Here is a 23,816-nt window from a genome sequence, read left to right on the forward strand (position 1 = left end):
CGAACCCAGCGGACACATTTTTCACACAGATATACAGCTCTGTATGTGCTGTAATGCCTCATGGATGTGGGCCTGCTGTTTGGAACATCTAATAGATTCAACAAACAGGAGAATATATGGAATAATTTGTCCCCCCAAAAATATTGCTGAATGTATCATTCGCTACATGAGTATTATACATGTGCGTATTAAGTTGGCGATTTTCATTTTTCATGCAAAACGGGAGCTCTACATTTATAGGGGGTGCATGCAATTGTGTTCATTATGTCACAGTGATACAGTGTGTGACTGCTCCTCTGGCATTCTTCAGGGTGGCTGTTTTATCAGGGCTTCTCTGCAGACAGCCCCATGGAGAGAACCATCATTTGGGCTTGTGACTATCAGAGCCTATTGTCAGAGAGATCTGACTCGCGCCCATTGAGCCATCAAGCCCTCACAGCCTGAGTGTCTGTTGCATTATCGGCGATGCAAGGGCGTAGAGAAACAGGAGGTAAATCCTGGAGCGTGGCTCTCTGAAAAAATATATTTCATGCAATGTGCTGTCTGGACATATTGTGACATTTGTATACACCTAACCACTACGGTTTGTGTCTTGCTGCTGTGTTAATGCTGAGGCTTGTATTTATTTGCCCATTGATTGCATTTAGTGCTGTTTTGAGCAATGTATACCATTTACCTTGAAGAATATCTCGTGGGTGGTGTCTGCTCCTCTCCATGTCTGTGTATGAGAGGTGGATGGGAGGTGGTAGAGTGCCTGTCTGAATGAGAGACTAGGGCAGGGAGGTTTATAAATAAAATTGACAGCAGGCACCTTGCTGAACCATGACTGGAATGTTTAAAGGGTGGCAGCGCGTTTGTGGGAGGCCAGGGAAATCTCTAGCTCAAAGGCATAGCCGAGCATAGTGCCTCGTCACTGGGTAAGAATATAGAAAGGGTGGTCTCTTTAGAGGGGTTTGCATAATTTTTGCAGTACACGTCTAGGTTGGGGGAAGAGGAAGAAAACAATGGCGTCATACAAGCGTGATACCAGAGAGTTGTTCCAAACTGTGTTACCTGAAGCCAAAGGCCACCTTTCGCAGACATGTCCTGGCTGAATTGTCAAAGACCCCAGTCACGCAAGTCATAGACTGCTCTCTCTGCTACCGCATAGCAGGCTGTTCTGGAGCGCCGAGTTTAGGTCCAAAAGGCTCCTTAACAGCTTCTACCCCCAAGCCATAAGACTGCTGAACAATTAGTCAAATGCCCCCTCCCCCCCTTTTGTTTTTGCACTGCTGCTACTCGCTATTTATTATCTATGCAGAGTCACTTTACCTCTACCTACATGTACAAATTACCTCAACTAACCTGTAGCCCTGCACATTGACTTTTTACCGGTATCCCCTGTATATAGCCTCGTTATTGTTTTTTTATTGTGTTACTTGTTATTTAATTTTTTAGTTTAGCAAATATTTTCCAAACTTTATTTCTTCAACTGCATTGTTTGTTAAGGGCTTGTAAAGTTAGCATTTCACAGTAAGGTCTACACCTGCTGTATTTGGCACACTTGACAAAACATAATTGTTGTTGATTTGATTGATTTGGACAGAAAGCAATGTCACTGTTCTCAATTTGACAAAGATTAAAAATCTTTTCAGTTTCCCTTTTTTTATTTCTGTTTCATGACTGATAACCTTATCTCAAGCAAATGACAGTAGTGTCAAAGATTCTTGATGTACTGTACAGTAAGAGTGAGGAAAATTACCTTGGGTCAATCAATACTTATCAAATTCTGTTATCACCTTGAGACCCCATATGACATGTTTGTGTGTCTGTTTGATCAAGTGCAGAGGGAATCTGCTAGTGGTGCACATTTCACCTCTGCTCTGTAACTAGCTTTAAAGAGCTGACATGGCTGCCTGCTGCATATTCCCCTCTCTCTCTCACACGAACACAAACCTACAGTATGTAGAAATGGCTCCAGGGAGATACAGCCTTGCTTGCTCTTGGCTGTGATAAATCTCAACACATTAGGAATTTAACCTTTGTTTTTGAACTTGAGCCTTGGCCTAGCTGTCCCTGTAGTGACATCTCTAGGGTAATGGAGTCGAGCCAGCCATCAGATATAGGCTTCACCTATATTAAATATTATGTACATTCAGCCCTGCCCTACTGTTCTGTGAACAAACGTATAATAAAATTCTGTCATTGAGAGGGAAGAATCACTTGGAGCACAACATCAAACGTAGATAGAATTGCTTGCACCATCCATGAAACCAGCATGAATTATCATCACAGCACATTAAATTCTTATCCTTCACGTGCATTTTTTTGTGCCCTCTGATATCATTGAACTAACAACTTCTGAGAACACAGCACCCTCTTAGCATGACAGCATATTTTATCATCTAATTCCAAGGTACAACACAAAAGGTTTTCACACTTGTTTGATACCTAAGCTGCTTCAGTGAAGCAGGGAAAGCACTGTACTGTATTTTTCAATGCATGCATTAGTATCTCTTAATTTTCCTACTTTACAAGAACTCCACGTTACAGTAGGGCACTTAACCCCCTCAGTGTTTTACATAACTGCAGCTAGAGATGTTGTGGTAAGTGTGCCTTCATGGAACAGAATGCTTGTGGCAGCATGGTCTTTTTGTTGTCCATCTCAGTGCTCAAAGGGAAGGAGAAAGTTTTCCAGGCCATACCATCAAAGGGTGTGTAGCCCTTCCCTGCAGTTAATTACCAAAAGCCCCCTCTTTGGCTTAATGGGTGAAATGTTATTAATATTGTTCATAATTGTATAATTAGTAAACATTATTTCATAAAAACCTGATGAAAACCTGTTTCTATGTCAAATGGTTTTGTTATAAATTTCAGTCTTTTGTTATGTACACTACCATTCAAAAGTTTGGGATCACTTAGAAATGTCTTGTTTTTTGAAAGAAAAGCAAATTTTTTTGTCCATTTAAAATAACATCATATTGATCAGAAATACAGTGTAGACATTGTTAATGTTGAAAATGACTATTGTAGTGGGAAACGGCTGATAATAAAATAAAAAAATATCTACATAGGTGTACAGAGGCCTATTGTCAGCAACCATCACTCCTGTGTTCCAATGGCACGTTGTGTTAGCTAAAGTTTATCACTTTAAAAGGCTAGTTGATCATTAAAAAACCCTTTTGCAATTATGTTAGCACAGCTGAAAACTGTTGTCCTGATTAAATAAGCAATAAAAAACTGTCCTTCTTTAGACTAGTTGAGCATCTGGAGCATCAGCATTGTGGTTTCGATTACAGGCTCAAAATGGACAGAAACAAATAACTTTCTTCTGAAACTTATCAGTCTATTTTTGTTCTGAGAAATTAAGGCTATTCCATGCGAGAAATTGCCAAGAAACTGAAGATCTCGTACAACGCTGTGCACTACTCCCTTCTCAGAACAGCACAAACTGGCTCTAACCAGAATAGAAAGAGGAGTGGGAGGCCCCAGTGCACAACTGAGCAAAATTTAACTAATGTACATGGTACAGATGTTTTCTTTTTTAAGCCTATAACCATGTGTGTGAGGTGTATACTTTTGTTCCAAAGTAGATTTGTTTAGATCTGTGTGACCCTGATTCACAGTAGCCCACTACAGTAAAAGGTTAAAACAACTCTCCGCTCCTTAGATAAAATAACGTATTCTGAGAAATAAAGTCATGTCTCAATTTCTCAACGGTTGAGGACTCCACAGCCTGCCTCTCTCCTGCTTCCTCGGGGGGACCCACCATCCCTGTCCCCATGTCTCCAGAGGTTGACATAGACCTGCTCATTGCACATTTCCTCTCCCCGTCTCAGCCTCTCCCGGGCTTACTGTCAACTGATTAGTACATAGCATCATAGCCCACTTATTATTACATTCTGCCAGCTACAGGGACACGCTCCAATAAGTTCTCAGTAGGAAATGGGGGATTCTTTTGCATTTTAACAACCTACAGTACTGTTAGTTTTTAAGATTGCTTTTGTGAGGAAGGAAATGGACACTAGAATTACAAAGGAAAGGAAATATGAGCTTTATGTATTTGCATAGATACATTTTTTTAGCATAAAGGACAATAAAGGCTAAAAGTATGAATCCCAGACATTAGGTAATGTATTTGATTGACATGACGCAGTACCATGAAAGGTATATCCTTTCAATAAAAAGGTAACTTTATCCATGTTTCCTTGTCATAATAGATGATGGGGACTCTGGTAGCAATCCTAAAGCCCTTTCTGTTTTAACACGGTCAATAACTTAGACAACTGCTTTGTTACCTCAGGGCAATATCAACTCACTTGAGAAGGCACAGTGGATGGATATCTATTGAATTAGTTCCCCACCACACCAGAGCAATTAATGACCAAAGTACAAAAAATACAAGGAGGAACTGAACTGACCTGAGTGTACAGGTGAATTAAAAAGCACTCATATCTCCTGGTTCATTTTCCACTTACCCAGTCTTGGGATTATGGAATAAGGTGTGACTTGGTTTGATTCGATAACATCAGTATAAATGTCAATGGAGAGGTACTCTAATGATTTCCACACAATAGCAGCATATCTCCAGGGACCCGATTAGGTTAGAGGAACGCATACTCACCAGGTAGTCCACTTGCACTGGCCGTAATGAGTGTAAGCTACACAGGGTATTTGAATGTCAACTCATTATGAATGTCAAGGCATTTTAAAGTAAAACATCAGGGAAGAGCTGTGAACTACGGATGCCGTTTCACAGGCTAGACATTAATATTTCCGTTGCATGTTCCTGTGTCAAAATCTGACAAGTGAAGATGATATGTCACTTCCTCCTGCCAATTTGAGCACATATGTCTATAATAGGATCCTAGTGAGCTTTATTTGTAAGGATGTTAAAAACGTCTGATTTTAGGTGAATGAAATGTCAGCCCCAATATGGCAGGAAGGTATTTAAATCTATAAAACTGGGTAGGCCTAATAACACCACTAGTGAACTGTCAGGTACTGAAGGCATATGTTTATTTTAATGTTCAAATATTTCTTAGAAATATTCTGATGGGTTAACATCGACTACCTCAGATTACCTATTAATTACTATATTTCTAGCTGGTGTTGTTGAAGAGTGTAAACAGATGTAACCAGATTAGAAATATCTACATCCGTTGAATTGTCAGATTACTATTGAGTCAATGGGCTCTAGGCCAATGACTAGTTACATACACCAGCTAACCTAATACCTTTTTTACCCATGATTGTTCTTTAGCTCAAATAAAGTACAGTGGGCCAGGCAGCACCTGCCTGCATGCTGTCTCTTCTAGTGGAGCTCCTTTGACAGGCTCTGGCTCATTGACTGTCAGACAGTGTATTGTCAGGAGCATCATTATGAATCCTCTCCTCTGCCCTGACAAGTCCTCCATCATGAGGCTTTAGCCTCGGTTCTCGGGCAGGGATGTGCCCCTGTCGTCTCGGCCTAATCTCACAGGCAATCTACAGTTCGGCCAGCCTCATGTCACTGTTGTATTGACCTGTTATTAGCCTCGCTACTCTTTTAGGGAGCGTGCAAAGGCACCTTGGGCAATCCGACAGCTCAGTGGCCTGAGCTTCATTTTGGTGCTAATGCAGATAATACAGCTGCCAGCAGGACTGGATCCTGGTCCTCAGAAAGAGATGAGGGTTAAGGTAGGCCACCCTGTGGCCCCAACCTCTCCATTTGAGAATTATACATTAGCCAATCCCCTTCAAACTCCATTCTAGTATAGCCAGGTGACATTAGTGTCTTCCCTGTCTCTTCCATGCTTAGGATATCCCTGACATCGTGTTTGACTGTGGCTTGAATCTGCTGAGATATTGTAAATGCAGCATGTTGAAACAGCAATTGCAAGCTAAATGACGATTGAATACATTTATTTTGATGATAGAATTTCTCTGTTGCTTATCCTATATGTACCATTGGGACCAGCCGAATTTAAGGTGTTTACATTTCTGTGTTTGCATGTGTGTTTGCAGATGTGTGTTTGCCAGTGGAAGCGGGGGGACTAATATGAATGCATGTTTGTATTTCAATTGTAGAAATCATGTCACTTTACCAATTGAAAACTTTCCAAATAAGCTATAAAAGTACAGTAAATTATCATGTTGTTTCTGACATGCATGCTTCCTCGCATACATGTTCAATTAGTGTCCAAGCTGATAACATGCCAAAACATGAATTAAAAAAATATTTATATTTTCAGCCTATGATGCTTTTGCCCTTTTGTCTTTGTTCCTAGGCAGAATAATTGCATATACTTAATTAACCTAATTACATATTACTAACAGGCCTAAGAAGAATATTTAGATACAATTTTACATCTGTGTTGTGTTAATTCAAGCCACGTTGACCTTTATATAACCATATCCAAAAGCTATTGCGCACAGCTCATATAAGCCTGTTACATCAACGATTCAAAGTTGGCCTTAGTGGGAGTGACCATAGAATTCTATTGGAATGACCTTACTGAGTAAAGAATTTATCATAAAATGTTATCGAATCCCACGACTGCGAGGCGTGGCACTGTGCTTGTGGTGTGCTAGAGAATGGGGGGAGGTGTTGTGGGAGATGATTGGTTTGTAGATTAAGCCGATTAGGCCGATGCCTATGTGCTGTGAGTTTCTCCTGGTCTTTCTGTATTGATTAACTTGAAGGCCAAGTTTGACACGTTGGTCCACCAGACTCTTTGCGCATTTGGGAGGAAGTGTCTGGGAACACAATGTCTTCTCAGTTGGTCCATTAAAGTTGAACTGACAGCATTTTAGCAACATTCAAATCTGTTCATATACACCTCCAGGAAGAATATGACACCTTTTTTTAAATGTTCTGACAAGCGAATGCTTAGATTTGGTCATTTTCACATCTTCATAAACTCATAGAATGTTTGGGAAGGACATTTGTAAGGCATTTGTGAAAATGTATAGCAATATAGAGTGCAAAAGAGGCCGTGCGTTTGGACAATTAAAACACTACATTTTTTACATTTAACCTTTATTTAACTAGGCAAGTCAGTTAAGAACAAATTCTTATTTTCAATGACGAACCCATATCAATTGTGCGCCGCCCTATGGGACTCCCAATAACGGCCGGATGTGATACAGCCTGGATTCGAACCAAGAACTGTAGTGACACCTCTTGCACTGAGATGCAGTGCCTTACCTCTGTGCCACTCAGGAGCCCAATTTATAGACACTGCAGTGAATAAAACCTAATAAAACATATGTCTTGTCGTGGACCAGAGTCTACGCAGACAGGTGCACCATAGCCAATCAGAGCTAGAGTAGTGCTATATGCAAATAAGCGGGTATGCCATCATTCACTTTGAACTGGTCTGTGTGTTTACAGGCAGTAGCAACAGCGCGACTTTAGATCATTAGAACGCATTCGCCAAAAGCCACCTGAATGGATTTCTGGAAATACGTAAATACTGTACCATGGGAGTCCTCTTACATTTGGAAACTTCACGGTCCTATTGATCAAACAGCCATGAAAAGGTAGGCTCTAGGTCGCTCAGTTGCCTATGCACATCAACAAAAACAAGATCAACAACTAATGCTAGACAGAACGAGATGACCTAAGAAGGGAACATTATTAGATAAATCCTCTCAAACTTTTTCAGCTAATTGGCTGTCCAAATTGCACTGATAAATGATGGGGCATAGTAGCCTGCTCGTCCTTACGCAGCTTGCCTGTCCCAACAAATATATTGACAACTGAATGGGAATTTGCCTGCCTTCCCACCCATTTGATCAATGACAAATGCATTTGATTGATAACTAAGAGATTTGCTAACTGTGGATAACAGTCGTTCAGCATAGCTAGCTAGCTAGCAAAGGGATTCACATGTCTTGCTAGCTATCCAAATGACAGCTGCATCTCTTGTAGACCTCCACAAGTCTGGTTCATCCTTGGGAGCAATTTCCAAACGCCTGAAGGTACCACGTTCATATGTACAAACAATAGTACACAAGTATAAACACCATGGGACAATGCAGCCGTCATACCGCTCAGGATGGAGACGCATTCTGTCTCCTAGAGATGAATGTACTTTGGTGTGAGAAGTGCAAATCAATCCCAGAACAACAGCAAAGGACCTTGTGAAGATGCTAGAGGAAACTTGGTACAAAAGTATCTATATCCACAGTAAAACGAGTCCAATATCGACATAACCTGAAAGGCTGCTCAGCAAGGAAGAAGCCACTGCTCCAAAACCGCCATAAAAAGCCAGACTACAGTTTGCAACTGCACATGGGGACAAAGATCATACTTTTTGGAGAAATGTCCTCTGGTCTGATGAAACAAAAATAGAACTCTTTGACCATCATTATGTTTGGAGGAAAAAGGGGGAGGCTTGCAAGCCGAAGAACACCATCCCAACCGTGAAGAACAGGGGTGGCAGCATCACGTTGTGGGGGTGCTTTGCTGGGGCACTTCACAAAATAGATGGCATCATGAGGAAGCAAAATTATGTGGATATATTGAAGTAAAATCTCAAGACATCAGTCAGGAAGTTAAAGCTTGGTCACAAATGGGTCTTCCAAATTGACAATGACCCCAAGCATACTTCCAAAGTTGTGGCAAAATGGCTTAAGGACAACAAAGTCAAGGTATTGGAGTGGCTATCACAAAGCCCTGACCTCAATCCTGTAGAAAATATGTGGGCGGAACTGAAAAGGTGAGTGCGAGCAAGGGGGCCTACAATCCTGACTCAGTTACACCAGCTCTGTCAGGTGGAATGGGCCAAAATTCACCCAACTTATTGTGGGAAGCTTGTGGAAGGCTACCTGAAACATTTGACCCAAGTTAAACAATTTAAAGGCAATGCTACCAAATACTAATTGAGTGTATGTAAACTTCTGACCCACTGGGAATGTGATGAAAGAAATAAAAGCTGAAATTAATCATTCTCTCTACTATTATTCTGACATTTCACATTCTTAAAATAAAGTGGTGATCCTAACTGACCTAAGACAGGGAATTTTTACTTGGATTAAATGTCAGGAATTGTGAAAAACTGAGTTTAAATGTATTTGGCTAAGGTGTATGTAAACTTCCGACTTCAACTGTAGCTAACGTTAGGCTCCGTGTTTTTAGCTTGATAAATAAATAGCTACATTAATAGATACGCTAGCCCAGAGGTGTCAAACTCAAGCAGCTCACAGGCCATAATGAAAAAACACAGCAAATTGATTTTACAAAAATAAATGTGCACCTCCGGCCCAAACTGCCATTGTTTTATTTGAAAAATATGGCTCTTTATAATGTCCACTAATTTGTACATAGGATGCTGTATATAGCATTTTAACATATTAAAACAAAAGCAGCCTTTGGCACTCTGCTTGCAGATGTGCATAATATGCTGCGACCCTAAACCAAAAAGTATTTAATAACTTCAAATAACAAATCTTGAGCTATAGGTTGTTGTAACATTGAAACTTAAAACGTGTCCTTTTTTTGCACTGCTTGTATCACATGTGCGGTAAATGCAGCATTGCTGTATGGGCACTCAAAATGTCTTGTAGTTGAGTATTCAGCCAAGGTTACTGCTCAAATGTTGCAGTAATAGGCTTACATGTTTCTCTTTTGCATGTTGTTTTGTTCCAGGTTTTGTTTTTTGGTTATTCATTGTCGAGCTTTACAAACCAAAGCCAGACTGCAACATTTTAGTAGCCTAAGAACACATTTATGCTTGATCCGAAAATGTGGTCAGAGGCACGGTATGGATGGTGTGACGCTCTGTTGTGTAGGCACGCAAAGGCCAAATTGAGCTCTGTACTGCATTGCCATGCACCTCTCGAAATTTTGTAACAATTCTGAGAGCTCTTTATTGCTCCGCATTGACATGATCGTTCTTTTTAATTTGATTTATTTCACCTTTATTTAAACAGGGAGTCACCTTGAGACTATAAGAGAGCCCTGTATGCATTACAATAAGACCTGAATAATCTAACATACACATATGTGTATAAAACAATATAATTCAGCACACAATAACAAAATAATAATATTTAATAAAATCAATCACCTTCAACTACATATAGGTCCTCAATCAATAATTTAAACTGCCTGAGCACATGTAACTGCAGTGAACTCTACAGATTGTTCCACAAATTATGGGCAAAAAAACTAAACGCAGATTTTCCTAAATCTGTGGAGACTGAAGGGATCTAGTGTTATCCATTCCTGAGAACTATTTGGTAACTTATGATTCTTAACTTAATTCATGAAGATAGAAGGGAGTTTCTGTCAGATTGCTTTGTAAATAAATAAAAGAGAATGCAGCTCTCTTCTAACAGACAGAGAGGTCCATCCCACATTTCTATACAGACTACAATGATGAGTCCTAAAATTGTCCCTTTTGATAAAACATATTGCGGAATGGTAGACTGTGTCCAAGGGTTTAAAAACGGAGGTTGCCGTATGCATGTTAACAATATCACCAAAATCCAATACAGGGAGAAGCGATGTTTGAACAATCTTTCTCCTATTATAAAATCTGAGGGATGATTTATTTAGACCTACAAAAAACTATCTTGGATCTTAGCTTCTTATTCAGATTTTCTATATGCATTATGAAGGACAGCTTGTCATCAATCCAGACACCCAGGTACTTATATTGAGAAACATGCTCAATTTGGGCTCCATTTGTAGCAGAAATATGCAGGTCCTCAGGGTCAACATTTTGTGACCTAGAGAACAGCATGAGCTTGGTTTTACTTGTATTTAACACTAATTCAAGATCTGTAAGTGATTTCTGAATTGAATCAAAGTCATGCTGAACTTCATGAATGGCCTGCTGCACCGAGGTGGCACAAAACTGTGCCATCTGCATAGAGATGAATGTTACAAGTATTAACAGTGTTTCCAATGTCATTAAAAGGTGAACAATAATGGACCCAAAATCAAACCCTGAGGAGCATATTTTTCATTCTCAAGAAATTCAAATTCAACCCCATCTGTCAAGATGGCCTGAGTTCTGTTGCTAAGATAATTCTGATACCATTAACAGTTTGTATATCGCAGGCCTATTCTTGATAACTTCTTCAGAAAAACAGAATGATCAACAGTGTCGAACGCCTTTGACAGGTCAATAAACAAGGCAGCACAGTTATTTTTAGCATTCAAGGCATTGGCAAGATCATTGACAACTAGTGTGATTGCTGTAATAGTGCTATGCCCTGACCTAAACCCTGATTGGTTTATAGTAAAATGACAATTATCAGATAAAAAGGAACAAAGTTGTACATTAACCAAGAATCTTAGCTAAACAATGTAGTCTTGAAATGGGACAATAGTTGTCAAGATCATTTGTATACCCACCCTTATGGAGTGGCAGCACATATGCTGATTTCCATGCTTTTGGAATATTTCCTGATAGCAATGCTAAATAAAAAATGTGGACTACTGATAAAGGGAGCTGCACACTTAAGCAGACCAGGCTCCAAATGATCAGCCCCTGTGGAATTTCCTTTGGGTTTAATGTTAGCAAAGCATCCAGGACTTCCAAAAAGAAAACTCCTGACCAGCATTTTCAGTATCATTCAATAGATTTTCACCATCAACATCCAAACTATTATTTTCAAGAGTTGGCTTTGAAATAGATTTAAATATATAGCCCGCTGAGATAAAATGGTGTTTACATGGATTAATGATAATGATTTTGTCAGTAATAGGGCCAGAATCAAAATCAATTTATTGGCGGAGAGAAGAGGAGACACAACCCTTCAGTGACGTAGCAGCTTTCCAAAACTTTGCTGGGTTCCCTGTACATTCAGATATGATTTTGCTTTTTTAACTAGTTTTACACACATATTTCTCATTCGCCTGAAAGACTGCAAGTCTGGGCCACAATCTGTGAATCTAGCTTTGGCCCAGTCAGCATCTTTGTTGTTGCATCTTTCTTCAGATAGCTCTGGACTGAACCAAGGGAAATACCTATTTTTAATTCTCCGTTTTTTAAAGGGAGCATGTTTATCTACAGTACAATTGAAAACATTTGAGAAGTTGTTCAGATAAAACTCTGGATCAGGTATAGATGCAATACAATCACAGTCACCAAAATAAAGGTTAAAAAAAAATATGTTTGAAGGTAGATGAGGGCGGGAGGTCCTGTATAAACACAAACTTATTTGAGGACTTCCTTCACAACAGCACCATGCTGCTTGGTGAAAAAGTATGAATGCCCTGACTTCTGCAGTGCATTTAACTAGGACTGTGGCATGTCTGTACACTTTCCCGCCGCTGCACGCTGTAAACGGGACACAAGAAAGAAGCCTACTGAAGTTGAATTCACTGATGCCAGCACATCAGGCTGTACTTTCATAAAGTAGATGACTCAACTGTTGACTCATTTATACTCGATTGTGACTTGGAGTGCAGCGCATCGCGGGCGGTATGGTAGTGGGCAAAAATGTATTTACAACCCAAATCATTGCTCGGGCCAGACATAAAATGTGTCACGCTTTGTGTTTGACACTTGCGCTAGCATACTAGCCACGTCATGACTGATTTGTGATCCTTGCCCTTGCTAATTTGATTGTACTGACATTCCCAGCCTTAGTTACAGTCCTCCGTTTTTGTTCAAAATATTGAGTTGCTGAAACTGAAACAGTGTATCCGAAATGGGTGGAGGTGGCAAACAATGTACCAGGCCAGCTGTGATTTACAATAGCAATATGTTTTGGACTCGCTAGAAATGTAATGGTGAATTATATTAATCATTCATTGAACTGCATCATTCAACTAATCATTCATCTTCTGCCGAACAATGCCTTACTGTAAATCATGGGATTTTGAGTCAAATAGAACCCATGTTTAATACCTCTTATAAAGTTGGTTTTGTAACATAAACTGGGAATTTTATATTTTTGACTGATATTATGATTGTCTGTATGTTTCATGTCTGCAAAGTAGCTAAACCGCAGTCAGTTCCATATTAAACAAAACAATTAAACCAAAATACCACATTAATAGACTTTAGACACTGAACAGAAAGATTTTCTATAACATTTTCACACTGTCAAATATACACTGTGTACAAAACATTTAGAACACCTGCTCTTTCCATGACAGACTGACCAAGTGATTCCAGGTGAAACCTATGATCCTTTATTGATGTCATTTGTTAACTCCACTTCAATCAGTGTAGATGAAAGGAAGGAGACAGGTCAAAGAAGGATTTTTAAGCCTTGAGACAGTTGAGACATGGATTGTGTATGCGTGCCATTCAAAGGCTAAATGGGCTAGACAAAAGATTTTGGTGCCTTTGAACAGACTGCAACGCTGATAGGTTTTTTCATGCTCAACACTTTCTCATGTGTATCAATAATGGTCCACCACCCAAAGGACATCCAGCCAACTTGACACAACTGTGGGAAACATTGGAGTCAACATGGGCCAGCATCCCTGTGGAATGCTTTTGACACCTTGTACAAGTTGACTGGATGTCAACTAACAAGAGTTAGTTGACTGGATAAATAACATCTGGCAATCCATTGTACAATTGCAAATGGCAGCTTTGGGCTTCTGTCTCTTTACATTTTATTTAGAGGGAGGCAATGCTAATGTTTATTTACCTTCTTTCCAACTATGCTTGTTACAACAAGCTGCAGAATGACTCTACGAATGCCCTAACAGGACCAAAATAGTTACTTCAAGAGTGCTAAGAAAAGCCCAATTATTCTTTAATCTGCTGTGTGCTATGTTGATAACCAGGCACTAGCCAGCCAGGCTAATAGACCACCATTTTTAGTAGCCCAGGTCCAAAATCTGTGCCATATGATATTTGAAAAGACAAAATGTTTTAGTCTGAAATGTACTAGCCTCGGGCTGGTGGGATTAATTTCTATCCCTGTTCGTCCCCCCACCCCCCCCCCCACCCCCCCATAGTGGGCATGCCACACTGGCTAGAAAGGATGCAGGTGTGTTCTTATTTGTGATCTCCCCAATCTGTTTCATAAAAGTACAATACCAACTGCATCTAAATTACAGGTATACAAGACCAACAACAAATTGTGTCAAATGGATGGTTTCTTCAATATATTTTTAACAATTCCTTCAAGCTGTGTGAAGGCCAAGTGTAATTGTAGTTCTGATAATGAGATGCTGACTCTCAAGCAAAGAGCAAACAGTGTAAGAAAAGCCATGCCTTTCATTAAAGATAACATGACCATGTTGACTTTGTTCGTCCCTTTTCTCTATGTGAACTAGATTTTCTTTGTTTTTGAGATGTGGACCATTTCTGTGCTAAGGTGAACCTGACATTCTTGAAATAAAAACATCTCTAGAGGCTCCAGAACCCTGAAACTCAACTCTGGACCTCGAAGCCAGATCGACTGCTTTTTCATTCTTCCCCTCTAATCAAGGACTGATTTAGACCTGGGACACCAGGTGTGTGGAATGAATTATCAGGTAGAACAGAAAACCAGCAGACTCCGGACCTCGTAGGGTAAGAGTTGAATACCCCTGCAATAGAAGACCAGCATCTTATCTGCCAAAGTGTGTTTGATGGGATCTGAAGAAACATAAGGAGATAATACTGCTAGGGTCAGGTATGGGTGCAGCGTAATGGATTGGATTTATAAAGCGCTTATACAAGTACTCAAAGTGCTTTACACTGACTGTAAGAAAACAGTGTATTGGAATCTTTTCATTAGGGTCTGGTAGAGACAACACATTCTGTAATTATTTTAACACTTGTTTAACAAATCATACCCTTCCACGTTATTTGAAACAGTTTTTCATTTAATACTCAGTTATTCAAACACAGAGTTGTATTCTCAGAATGGCTCACTAAGGGTATGATGGTGTGAACCTTCTTAATGAAAATAAGTGCATAGAGTACATAAACATATTCATTTCAGGTCAATTTTATTAAAATGGGCAGATGTCATCAACTTTATATCTTTAAATCATTATGCGGTGCACAGGAGAAATGCTTAAAAGTAACGATGAATCCAATCCCATATTGATTTCAATAATGGCTTAATAAATCACACCAATGCTTTGTAGACCCATACAAAATGGGCTACTGCTATTTGATTTCAAATTTGAAGGTCTAAGTGGCAGTATTGGAAATATTACACAATATCCTATACATTAACTATTTCATTACTGTATGTCGGTACTACTGCAGTTATTTTGAAAATGTATTGATGTCACAGTTTTTTTAAATTTAAAGTGCATTTAAACAATACTCAATGCTCTTTCCAATAACAGAAATATATGCATATTTTTTTATTAAAAAACGAAAACAACAAACAACAAAGAGATCAAAAACAAAGAAACAGAAGCCATTCAGACAGTACATTGATGCAAAAAGAGTACAGGGACTATACATGAGCTTAAGACATATAGAAAAGTAAAAACATTAGGGAATCCAGTAGGGCACGAGTGACAGGAGGAATGTTTTTTTTTTTATACCCACATGGCACTAATGGACACTGAAATGCATAGGTATGAATGGCTAACATAAAAAATTAACAATTACACGCAATTTATATTATACATTGGAGTGGATGGAGAATGAATGGATTCTGGAGTATGGTAGCTTGATTGCAGAAGTTTCAAGTTGTACGTATGTACGGGATACACATGGTATTCACCGTCCAACGAAATGCTTGCTTCCAGTTTCCTTCTTGACAATGCAACAACAATAAGAAATAATAAAAGATAAGAATACAAAAATAAAGTAAATGGATCAGTAGAATAGGTGGGTGGTCATTCAGGTGGGTGGGTCAGTGGGATCCTGAGCCGGGTAGATGGGGGAGTCACGGGCTTGTGGCTCCTGGACGTCTAAGCGGGGAATGGCGAGAGGAGGGAATTGTGAATTATACTGCCAAAACTACAGTAGATTGTGCACTGTTCAGGCATTATTAGAGTGGTGAAGTTATGGGAGGGCTTGTAATTTTATTTCCATGGCAATTTCGAACCGTCCTCTAGGGTCAATGCGAATGCCTTTTTTCTCGTAGACTGTGACCTACGGCTCCAAACATCGTGGGTTCAATCCAACCCAGTGCTAGGCACTGGTTTTTTAATCGAAATGTTTCTGTTTTAACCCTAACCCAAAGATTAGTCCTAACCTTAACCAGTCTGAATTAATGCCTAAATGTGACCCCAATACCTAAAATTTTACCTAAATCTCTGAATTAATTCCTCTGCGGGGCCGGAACTGATTGAATCGGCCCGGAATCGGGGGTTGGACTCGGCCCGGAATCAAAATGAATGACTACCCAGAATCGGCCCAAGTACATCGGGCCGTTTTTGTCTACCGGAATTCAGGCGACTTTGCCTGCATCTTACCAGAATCCCCCCAGAAGCAGCCTGATGCAAATTTCAATACATGTATACAAAATTACCCAATTTAGTAATTTGAAATATTGCTATTATACATATAAATGATCTGTTACCATCCACAAAAAAAATATTTTGTGTTGTAATTAACACCATACACCTGGTGACCGTGTCAGCGTGCATGCGCCTGGCCCGCAACAGGAGTCGTTACAGCACGATGGAACAAGGACATCCCAGCTGGCCAAACCCTCCCCTAACTCGGACGACGGTGGGCCAGTTGTGTGTTGCCTATATGGGTCTCACAGTCACAGCCAGCACAGGTCTCGAACCAGCATCTGTAGCAACACAGTTTACACTGTGATGCAGTGTCTTAGACTGCTGCGCCACTTGGGAGGCTCCATCCACAAAGTTTTTCATGATTATCAATTGCCTTTCACAAAGTATCAAAATACTACTTAAACAGGACTCTTAAAGAATTTTATTTAAATGCTAATTGTATTTTTTAATCACAGAAAATATGAGAAAATATGAAGAAAAAAAAAAATAATGAAATGTTATTTATATAAAGCAGCCCGTGTAATCATCTGCCAGAGAATAGCCCCAATCGGCCCGAGCCCCAAGTAAATACATTTGGGCCAGATAACTCACACTGGAATCGGCCCGAGCTCAATCCCCGCATCCTAGCTATAAGTAATAATGTCGAAGGCGGCCCAGAATTGGCTCACATGACGTCGGCCGAGCTGACTCTCAGCCGAGTGCCCCGACTCTCAGCCGGAATCGGCCTAGATCCACTGTGCTAGCTGTGGAGGAAGAGAGAGGCCCAAGTCGGCGGAAAGCATTTCAAGTTAATTTATGGAATAAGAGTTTATATGCAGTTTCACGCCCGGTTTGAGGTGGGGATGTCTGCTTTACCAGGTATATGGAGCTGACTCCAACACAAAATGTTTTTTTGTGGATGGGTTCAAGTTTCCCTCCAGCAGGTGTCGTTCTTTCGTTATTTCAACAACCAAGCAAGGAATTTTTGTATGGAGGTCAAAGAGAGTGTCGAATTTGGTCAACAAAAACATTTATGGCTTATTTGCGATGTGAGGTTTATTTGATTGAATAGAAGTTTCGTAATGCTTAAGTTGTTATGAGTGTACTGATTTAAGTAGGACACATGCGGTGGCAACTTTAGCATGTAAATCTTGGTGGGGCAAATTCAAGACATTTTTGGACTCACCTTGTTGTGCTGTGCTCGAACAGGAAGGTGGCGCGGCGGTCCTTCTTGTGGGTACATTTGGTAATCAAACTTTGTCATCAAAGTCTTGCATTCTCTGGATTTATGGTGCTTTCAAGACAACTGGGAACTCTGAAAAAAACAAGGTTGAATCATGATGTCAGTGATCTTCAGGTCGGAGCTCTAGAAAGAGGCTGAGTTCCCGACTTAGAATTCCAAGTTGGATGACCGTTCAAAACGTATTTTCCCAGTCGGAGCTTGTTTTTTCTGAGTTCCCAATTGTCTTGAACTCACTGAAGTCTGAGATTTACCAGTTTTGAGTTTCCAGTTTTTTGAATGCAGCAGAGCTGCCTTACTCAAGAAAGCAAAAAAGAGACCATGTTTGTATGCTGCTTTATTATTATTATTTTGGGGCTCCCGATTTTCCAATGTATTCAACCTTTTCTGGCCAGTGAATGTTTATCATTTTAAGTTTGGAAAAGAGACCCTTAAACCCAGACTTGGACCACACACCGTCTCCACTGAATAGCAGGCTAGTGATTTTTTTGCAAAGCTTGAAGTTAGCCACTGATTCCTTCCAAACCACTCATTGTTGAATTTGCAATTAATGTTTATGTCCAATGACCGATGAGCACCGATACGTTTTATCTAGATTGTCAACTTGATTCATGATCATGACTGCTTGTCTAGCTTGCTAGCTAAGATTTTGAAAGTATGATGTTCAGTCCAATCAAAGCTAGGGTAAAATGTGATTTCATGTCATTTTATCTGTGGCCAATGACCTTGAGCCTTCTTGGATGGGCACTTCTAATATAATCTATGGCAGCACCCAAGAGGCTTGAATTGTCTAGCACTCCCTGCAGATTTTGCGATGACGTAGTGTCCCCATGACTGACAGAACACTGAATCAATCACGGCGCAACTAGAGAACATTATCAACCCCTAAGCTCTGTATTTTCCACTGGCTGCCCCACCACCACAGAAAACACTGAGCTAGGTTGAAACACCTGCACTTTGGAGCTACCTTACTCAAGAAAGCAAAAAAGAGACCATGTTTGTATGCAGCTTTATTATTATTATATTGATGCTCCCGAGTGGCGCAGCGGTCTGAGGCACTGCATCTCAGTGCTAGAAGCATCACTACAGACCCTGGTTTGATTCCAGGCTGTATCACAACTGGTCATTATTGGGAGTCCCGTAGAGAGGTGCACAATTGGCCCAGCGTCGTCCTGGCCAGGGTAGGCCATCATTGTAAATAATAATTTATTCTTAACTGACTTGCCTAGTTAAATAAACTGCAAACTGATATGTGACACATATTAATGCCAAAATAAAATGCAAAACAGGGAACAAAATTATATATATATTTTTAGCTAAACAAGTGGGGATCTAAACAGGTGGCTCTACCCCACCTGCCATGAATGACGGGTCGCCACTGGACACGTGATATCCTGGCAACTTTGAGAAAAAACTGTTTATATCGGAGTTGTCTCGAATTGGCTATGCATATTCATGTCATGTGTCTGGTAGCATAGCTTCTCTCTCCATTGAATACCGGCGGTTGACGTCCACAACCCTCATCAAATATTTAAAAAAATATTACAATAATGAGATGTATCCACCAATCCAAAGAAAGGATAGGCGGGAGCTAGACAGCCTGCCGTTCCGCTTTGTGGACAACGACTAACATTGTTACGGCAGGGAGACGTGTATCTTGTCAGTATATCCATAATCTTTACCTAAAAGGTTAGTATATACAGTTGAGGTTAGTATAGGTTTCACTTTTGCTCAGTTTGACCACAGATAGAACAATGAGCCAGATATTTCACCAGATTTATAAATGTGAAGCATCTGGTTGGCGTTTCTACTCATTACCAAATATGGGCTGAGAGGAAGCCCAGTGGCCAGCAATGGGAGAAGATGGAGTGAGATGGCCAACATTCTGCAAATTTTCTCATCAATGAAACATTTGATCTCCATACAGTTTTCTGTTTCTAAAACTAGAATCTGTAACAGAGTGGACAGCATTTTGTGACTTTAGCCTTTGACAAAGTTGTAAAAAATTACTTTGTTTAGAAGGAGTGCAATGGCGAATTGAGTTATTGTGCACAAGCACTTCAGAGTAGGCTTTCCTTAACGGAAATATGCAAATAAATGCTAGAACGCACCAATAAAATCTCACTAGCTCGTGCTTGGCTCTGCCAACCATGATTCATTTTCTCCCATTGGAAATGACAGGCTGTGGTCTATATTGGGTTAGTTATATAAATCTTTGGTTTGACTGACATCTACTCTAACAGACAGCAACACATACTACGTAATTAAAATGGCAACACACTCCGTCATCTACAGACGACAATACACCCCATAATTAAAAGGGCAACACACTCCGTAATTTATGGTGCTTGCAGTTATGACAATTCTCTCCGTTTGTCTTAGAGGTTGTGTTGGAATTATAAAGGTAAAAACAAAACCCAAAATGAAAACCACCTTGAGCAACCAACAAGATGAAAATCTACCAATATTTATTTCATAACTTCTAAATAGAATGATATACACGTTCTGAAACTGCGCAAAAGTTTTACCCATTCATTCAAATGGGAATAGAGTGACATGATTTTAGCCAGAGGGTTCTTTCCATGAACAACTATTACATCATGTAACACGGACAATGGTATTACCATGAATATTAAATATTGATTATGGTGCTATAATAAACATGTACTGTAGTCATAGTGTCTGGAGGAAGTTTAAATATTAATTCCAGGAAGATGCACTTCAGGGATCTCCCGTTAAGCTTAGAGAGCAAAGCCAAGAATCTCTGAGCCTTTGCTGATGTCAAATAGATGAATGAACCGTAGTGACTGTCAAAGTAATCATTCTGTTGTTCATTAAAATCGTTACTGTAATTAGCTTGCGCCATGCAGTAATTTGTATTAAAGTATTTTAAACTAACTCATCGATTGACCGTTTTGAAAACATAAAGGTACTGACACACTAGCAGTCCTATGGTAGGCTATTTAAAGCTGAGGAATTAAAATATTGTCAGTGAGCTGTATGCTATGACAGTGTAAATGTTCTGATGAGTGCTTAATATCAAGGATAGAAATTGAGGACGTTACAGTTCATTTCAGATCTGGCAGTATTTAATCTTGCAAACTTCATATGCCCTTTAATCAACAAGGTTTAGTTTAATAGTCCTGATGTCTGTCAAATCAATCTGTAACATCTTATTAGTGAAGTTAGAGTGTTGCATCTTCACCAGATTAATTTTGATCAAGGAGCAATTTCCCTCTAGATTGAATGCCAATCAATAAGCACAAAGCTGCAGATTGTTATTGATCTTCCTAATGGTTTCAGTGGACATATTTTTTTATTGAACAGAGACCCCAATTCAATCTAAAGTTCGTCTTGATATGAAAGGATTTATCTCATTAAATCTGTCTTTAATTTATTTATTGATAAATGTATTCATTCATTCATTCATGGATGCTTGCCTGGTTCTGGCTGTGTTTTCATTACAGGCAGTATGAAAGCTATACCTTAACACTTTCACAAATAAAAGTATAATCCTATGAAAATAACAGCTAGTGTTTTTATTATTACTCTCACACTTCTTTCATGCTTAACATGAATAATAAAATGGCAACAGCTGATTTGTAATGGTAGGGAAGCCTGCATAGCTGGAACTGTGGACCAGGCTGTGAGCTGACCTGGTAAGAGGGGTGGGGGGTAGGAGGGGAGGTTGGGGGGGGGGTGCATTGACGATTGTCAGTGATGCAGCGAGCCACTGGCTTCAAGATGCGCCACACCATTGGACACTAGATGCCAAGACCATGCTGCTGCTCCCCTCCAACATATTCAATATAAGATAAGAGCCTATCTCCACACAGCAGATACACAGGTAATTTAACCTACATGGTGGAAGGTAAAAAGATTTCTTGTCTGATGCAGTTAATTGAATATCAGTGAGGAGAGCAAAATGTAGATTCTGTGTTTCCATACAAGTGCTGCATGTGTAAAATGTAGACCTCTTGTATTTCCTTTCTGAACCATTACAATGCATAAAAAATGTCCATTAGCATGACTAATATGCCTTATAGACAGCTAGACTTCCCTGTTATACTATATTTGTGACCTTAAGATGTCCATCCACTTATCGCTGACCAAGAGCATTTAGCATTGAAGCGCTCTGTGAGTGATGCATTTAATGAACCTGAACACTTACTGAATTAGATGCAGGCCTTTTTTGTCCACATTAAATTCCCTCTTGGGTTGTGAAACAACAGAATAATTTCCTGAGCTGGCTGGAAATATCCAGAGGTTCAATGCTAACCACTCCGCAAACTTAGGGGTCAGAACTCTATCACATGCCGTACCGATGTTGCTGCACACAATGTGGAGGCCAGATTATAATATGTTTTTAGTTATTATTTATTGTCATACTATATGCACCGGATAGTGTAGGTCGACAGATTTTTCACCTTGACGGCTCAAGTATTCAAACCAGAAACCTTTCAGTTACTGGCCCAACGTTCTAACCACTAGGCTGCATGCAGCCTGATTTTACCAGTAATCCAAAGCCATTTTATAAAAAGGAAATGATGTAACATTTATATTAGCTCTTTAGCTCAAAAGCCCAGAGGAATGCTTGAAGACAAAACGCTCTGAGTTGTACAAACAAGTCAATTGGATTAAGATCCATCTGTGCTTTAAATAGGAAAAATGAAAAATAACAACATAAATGCCAAGTAGAGTGCAGATGGTGGAATGAAGCGAATGGTACCTATATAGGAAGAAGGAGCATATCTTGTACATTGCCTCTTTAAATGAAGCGTTTTTTTACAGTGAACTCTGAACATTTCTACTTGCAGATATTTCCTGCTAACCTTTAATACTGAATTTAGCATGTTATTTGGGCATTATTGCACTCCACACTGCCATTTCCCACCTGGACAAAAGGAACACCTATGTGAGAATGCTAATCATTGACTACGGCTCAGCGTTCAACACCATAGTGTCCTCAAAGCTCATCAATAAGCTAAGGACCCTGGGACTAAAAACCTCCCTCTGCAACTGGATCCTGGACTTCCTGACGGGACGCCCCCAGGTGGTAAGGGTAGGTAACAACACATCCGCCACGCTGATCCTCAACACTGGGGCCCATCAGGGGTGCGTGTTCAGTCCCCCCCTGGACTTCCTGTTCCCTCATGACTGCCCGGCCAGGCACGACTACGCTGATCCTCAACACTGGGGCCCATCAGGGGTGCGTGCTCAGTCCCCTCCTGTACTCCCTGTTCACTCATGACTGCCCGGCCAGGCACCACTCCAACACCATTATTAAGTTTGCCAATGACACAACAGTGGTAGGCCTGATAACTGACAACAACGAAACAGCCTATAGGGAGGTCAGAGACCTGATCGTGTGGTGCCAGGACAAGAACCTCTCCCTCAAAGTGATCAAGAGAAAGGACATGATTGTGGACTGCAGGAAAAAGAGGACCGAGCACGCCCTCATTCTCATCGGCGGGGCTGCAGTGGAGCAGGTTGAGAGCTTCAAGTTCCTTGGTGTCCACATCACCAACAAACTAACATGGTCCAAGCACTCCAAGACAGTCGTGAAGAGGGCACAACAAAACCTATTCCCCCTCAGGAGATTTGGCATTGGTCCTCAGATCCTCAAAAGGTTCTTCCAAGGCAGTTATAGTCAATGAACTAATCACTGATCATAATCTTGATGTGATTGGCCTGACTGAAACATGGCTTAAGCCTGATGAATTTACTGTGTTAAATGAGGCCTCACCCCCTGGTTACACTAGTGACCATACCCCCCGTGCATCCGGCAAAGGCGAAGGTGTTGATAACATTTATGATAGCAAATTTCAATTTACAAAAAAAAAACAATGACATTTTTGTCTTTTGAGCTTCTAGTCATGAAATCTATGCAGCCTACTCAATCACTATTTATAGCTACTGTTTACAGGCCTCCTGGGCCATATGCAGTGTTTGTTACTGAGTTCCCTGAATTCTTATCGGATCTTGTAGTCATAGCAGATAATATTCTAATTTTTGGTGACTTTAACATTCACATGGAAAAGTCCACAGACCCACTCCAAAAGGCTTTCGGAGCCATCATCGACTCAGTGGGTTTTGTCCAACATGTCTCTGGACCTACTCACTGCCACAGTCATACTCTGGACCTAGTTTTGTCCCATGGAATAAATGTTGTGGATTTTAATGTTTTTCCTCATAATCCTGGATTATCGGACCACCATTTTATTGCGTTTGCAATTGCAA

The sequence above is a fragment of the Salmo salar genome, chromosome 12 (genome assembly GCF_965601325.2).
Source record: "Salmo salar chromosome 12, fSalSal1, whole genome shotgun sequence".
Lineage (NCBI taxonomy): Eukaryota > Metazoa > Chordata > Actinopteri > Salmoniformes > Salmonidae > Salmo > Salmo salar.